This window comes from Crinia signifera, chromosome 1, assembly GCF_055691185.1.
Source record: "Crinia signifera chromosome 1, ASM5569118v1, whole genome shotgun sequence".
NCBI classification, from domain to species: domain Eukaryota; kingdom Metazoa; phylum Chordata; class Amphibia; order Anura; family Myobatrachidae; genus Crinia; species Crinia signifera.
In genome coordinates, this window is record NC_139217.1 from 335,773,646 (window position 1) to 335,779,427 (window position 5,782).

The window sequence follows — 5,782 nt, forward strand, 5'->3', positions numbered from 1 at the left end:
TGTGAAAACTTATTGACTCAAGCGGGACCCTCACCCGAGTATAAGCCGAGGGGGGCTTTTTCAGCATAAAAAATGTTCTGAAAAAGTAGGCTTATACTCTAGTATATATGGTAAACATCCCTTGGTGTAAAAGGGGTATAATTCAGGTTGGATCACATAATAATTTTAGTAATACTATAGGAACAAAAACAGGTCCATGGGATTATGGTCGTATTGTCGACAGCACTTAGGTCGACAGTCATTAGGTCGACAGGTAGCAAGGTCGACACAGTGTTAGGTCGACACAGGTTAGGTCGGAAGCTGACATGTGCCAACAGGCGATATTTCATGCCCTACCATCCATTAGGGTGTGGTGGGAGAATAAAATAGTGTGCCGAGCGCAGCGAGGCTGCGGTTGACTTCCAACTGTGTCGACCTGTCAACCTAACCCGTGTCGACCTAAACCCGCGTCGACCTTGCCCCATGTCGACCTTGACACCTGTCAACCTAGACACCTGTCGACCTTGCCACCTGTCGACCTAATGACTGTCGACCTAAGTGTTGTCGACAATACGATCCACACCCGGTCCATGTTACATGAGTTTAGCTGATTTTATGAATTTTTGAAGAAATCCAGATCCAAAACCAAAATATTTGAGAATGATTTTGCTAAAATCAAAGTACACTGATAATCAAAACACGTGTCTGCTCACAACTCTATATAGAACTGATAAACCACAAGCATTTGAAGCATTTAATGCGTACTTTAAGCTTTTAGCACATTCTATAAAGAAAAACACTTTTTGAGCTCAACACAATCACAAGCAATTTAGGATAAAAGCAGAGCTACAGATGTCCTAATATTTTTGGGACACCAGTTACATCTGCATTTTAAATGTAAATCATGTCCAACTCTGCATCATATCTGTACATTGGGCCTGATTCAGGTCCCTCCCTCCCCGCAACAAACAGCCCAGCAAATGTGTGTGACTCACTGAGGACGTTTGTGGCTGGCGTCTGTACATGCGCAAATACGTTCTTACGCATGCACAGATCCCCAAACATTGGAACGGGGCTAAATTCGGCCACGTCCGAATGAACAAGAATCACCCCCTTTGTAAGCAATACAGAAAGCTACCTGGCTCCCCATTACTTTCCATGACAAATATTTACAACCAATCACATCATCAAGCCTGCAAACTTGGCTAAACATATCTGTTTTGTCTTTATTTGATATTTAATCTGCTTGTATGTTTTTTCCCGTTTTACCCCATAAAATCACTCTCAAATCCTAGGTCATTTCTCATCATGACTCATTCACATCCTTTCACAGGATATTCATATTATAATTAAGGAAGATTTTAAGATCCACATTTACATAAATAGCGCTGTAGCATGTTGCATCTATGTTCCCCTCTCTCACCTGGTGCATTGGTCCTCCCCTAAATGCCATTCAATCATATAAAGGTATAGAACCTATGGCACTGTAGTTCAGAGTAGCAGAAGGCTGAAAAGTCACCAACTCACAAGATATGCAAAACAAAACCCACCATAACCTCACTTGTGCTGTAAATTGTTGCAACTTCTGAAATTGTTCTTAGGATGCTATGTAAATATTCCTAGCAACGCTAGCCACGCTTCGGGCTCGGTGGCTCACTGCGCTCGCCACACTATATAATGTCAACTCCACGCCGACGTGGATAGTGGGGGTATGAAAAGGTCGGAGGACGCGTTCCGCCTCCCCTCGCGAGGCTCGCTGTGCTCTCCACGCTTCAGGGTGGCGTGGATAGTGGGGGGGGGGGGGTGGGGGGGTGTGTGCATAAAAGCTATTGTAAAATATAAAAAAAAGTTACCTGAAAAAAATCGCATCGCATGCCCTTACAAAGGCCCATGCGATGTGATGCAATTTCCCTACGTTACTGTCCGTATGCTAATTGGGCGCCCAACTAACATATAAGTACCAAACATTCAAACCTACTGGGAACTCTACTGCTTGAGGTTGGATCGTCTCAGCAATGAGAGGTCATTATCTTTGGGGAGCTGTTGCTACTAAAGGCACATTCACACTGGGCGATTTTGAGCTGAAAGCAGGTCGGTTTTCTTTTTTGAGCTGCTTTTAGCTCAGAAGCTGCCCAGTGTGAATGGGCCAGCGGTGAGCGCTAATGCCTGCTCCCACATCATCGCTGATAGCCACCGCTCATATGTTTGTATTACCAGCAGGGGCGGATTTAAGGGGGGGCAAATGGGGCGGTCTCCCCCCTCTAGAAGAAAAGTCTAGAACCTGGCTTTACATAACTGCAGGTAATACAATAATAACACAGGCCTCACCCACCGGCTCAGGATTGGCCAATAGAGCATCGGGTCCTCCCATCTCAGCACGTGGTTGGGCACTAGGTGACTCAGGGCCGCCCCCTACTGACGGGATTGGAGGAGGGGAGTGAAGCCCATGCTCCGATACACCCGGTCCCGATGATGATGTCTGGGTCGTGTCAGTGTCAGTGAGAGACGGAGCACCGGGGGCGGCGGGAGAGAGCAGAGACCCCCATGCTGTACACACTCCGGGCTTCCTGGCGGTAAGGGGGCGGGCCAGGAACCATTTATAGGCCACGCCGCCTGAGTTGTGTGGTTGCCATGGTGACCTGAGCTGCTGGCAGCGCATGCCATGTGATTCCCGGGCACGCAGACACATGTGGCTCCCTTGCACACATATGCGTTGTGTTTTATGTACTGTGTAGCACATGTATGACTCAGTGTGCAGCAGGTGTGTTTTGTGTATGATCAATGTTACTGTAGTTGGAAAGTATATATATATTTTTATATATATATATATATATATATATATACAGTATATATATATATATATATATATATATATATCAGAAAGAGGAGGAATCAGGAATAAGAAGGGGAGGAGTCAGGAACAGGAAGGGGGAGGATCAAGAGTAAATGCCCCCCCCCCAGAAGAAAAGTCTAGATCCGCCCCTGATTACCAGCAGAGGAGTGACGGGGTGGATGGCTTTCCATAACAGCCTGTCATCCACCCCGGGAAAATTGCTCAGAAGAGGGAAAATTGCTCAGTGTGTATGCCCTCAACGATTTTCAGCCCTGCAATTTTCCCCATCATCATTGTCCATACATGCTGGGAAAAATCGCCCAGTGTGCATGGTCCTTTAGGCCTTCTGAAGAGGTTGTCTCTCCAGACCATGCAGCTCCTAAGTCATCTGCCAGAACTTTGGCCAAATTCTGTTAGAGGCCTGTTGATTTAGATACTTTTACAGACAGTGCTGGAAGTGTGCCGGTATACCTCAGTGGGGGGAACTTGCTAAGATGGGAGTTCTATTTCACATGGGATGTTGCTATGAGCAATCAATCATATCTTCTAAAAGGTGCTAAAGAAATAAGATGTGAAACACCAATCTTATGATTTTTTTGCCGGTATTATGTATCCGCTCCCCCACTTGGCGGCTCAGACACCAGGGCTTTACACAGAGCTGTCACCAACCGTTAGCCCCCCTGCTGTGTCTGGCGCTTGTGATACACCCAGCAGAGCTGTCCCCGCGCCCCTCAAATAACCTTAGGCACCATAACCCCTCCCTCCCCAGGCACACACAAAGCTGTCTCCACTCCCCCAATCCCTGCGCAAATACCTGGCAGAGCTGTATTCCCAGCATCTTCTCCTCCATGCCCAGCACTGTGGCAATTGCTCCTCCCACTCATGCGCCCGGCGGTGACGCCTTCCCCGGGTTTCCCCCTGTGTCCCGTCTGACTGAGCTGTCTCCAGCCCCCATGGTAGGGGAGCCAAAATAGTCAGTGTTCATGTCATCATCCACGTGTTGGTGTCTGCGTCTGGTTGTCCACATCAGTGTGTCGGGGTTAGTGCGTCAGTGTCTGTGAAACTGTGTCAGCTTCTGTGTGTCTACATTAGTGTGTCAGCTTCTGTCTGTGTGTTAGCATCTATCTGTGTTTCAGCATCAGTGTGTCAGCGCATATCGGGGTTACTGTACAGTGTCAGTGTGTCAACGTCTGTCCAATGCTCGAAGTGGGCCATTAAACACTGGTATGGCATATCGGCAATTCGAACACTGACTGAAAAATCCCACTGACACTGTCATATCAAATTCGGCACTATTTACCTACCAATTGGAATTTTTAACCAGTAGCCAATCATGAGCAGCCACTCATGATTGGCTGCTGGTGCATGTCGGATTTGAAATGACAGTTTGAGGAGAGGGGGACAATTCACAGCCAGAGGCACTCTGCAGGCGACAGCCACCAGCAACCGGCTCCTCCACTGCACCCAGCTGCTGCCACTGACCACATCCTCCTCCATTCAGCCATTGCCGCCGACCGCAGCCTCCTCCTCCATACTGCTGCCAGTGTACTCAGTCACCTCCTCCATACCACTGCTACCAAACTCAGCCTCCTCCTACCCACCACTACCGCTTATCACAGAATAAGGTAATCTTACCCTGCAGCCTTACTCTCTCCCACCTGTATTTCTCTGCTGTCACTTTGGGGGTTATTCTGCTTGGTACGGTGGGACCGTATACGGGCTTGATTGGTTTTTTTTTTCATCTGCGCATGCGTAGCTTTTGCAATGCGTATGTGCAGCGACCTCACACCGCTCACGGACGGGTCTCTCCGTGCGAAAAAACCTGTCCACAAGAGTACGGTCATTGTGGGCGGCATGGGGGGCGTTTTTAGGGGAGCGCCTGGAAAAATGAGGAAAACTGGGCGTAAACATGGGCGTACACAGGGGTGTGCACCAAAAATGTACGGTGCTACAACCGCACGATCGGCGAACGCATCGTGCATTTTGGGCCAAAAACAGGCGGACGCAAAAGATAGCTCCAGACCACCCCGTATGAGAGCGGACGCCTGGGTCTGCTAATTAACGCTGATTACTACACCTGAATGTAATAAGCAATGCTGCAGCCTATTAAGTGAAAACCATGATTTCACTACCTGCAAGCCACACACAGCCCACATTGGAAGCATATCTTTCTACACTTCTCTACATGTAAAGGTTGGTTTAATTTTAGGTAATATTCATTCTAAGACCTGCTTATATATGTCAAGGTAGTTATTTTATAACCATCTACACCCATTCAGTAAGTGTTTTTATATACTTTAAAAAGCAGGACACTCTATTCACATGTGTCAACTTTTTCATTGTAACATCAACATAACTTTATTTAAAAGTAAAACCAATGTGGGGACACATAGATAGTGATTAAAATGCAACATTAGAACATAATAAATATACATGTAATGAGGGTTAAAATGTTGTTTTATTAGGGTATTTATTAAGGTAGACAATTGATTTAATAGAAAACAATTATTGAATAAAGTTAGAATAATTAATTAATTGTCTTAATTATAGTTCAAAGGCAAGATTTGCAGTGCCATATATGTGAAGGGTATGCCACCATGCACGGACGTACGCTCACTCTCACGATCGGTGACACACACTGATTTTTCCATTGAAAAAAGGCGAGACCCGTCGGTGCACTGTGGCGTATGCTCAGATATACGGAAGATGTCGGTGTGAAAACAGACGAGACCCGTCCGTATACGGTGGTGTACGCTCAGTTGTATGGCAGTTAACGGTGTCTAAGAGGAGACCCGTCCGTGCACGGTGGCATACGCTCAAGTGTATGCCACTCCCCATTGTCGGTGTTTGTGACCGTCCGTATGCGGCTGTTCTGTGGGCGGACTTTCGCTCACCGTCCGTGTACGGGAAACGTACGGTGAAACGGACAGTACGTCCGTTTCACCGACCTAACCAGAATAAGGCCCTTTG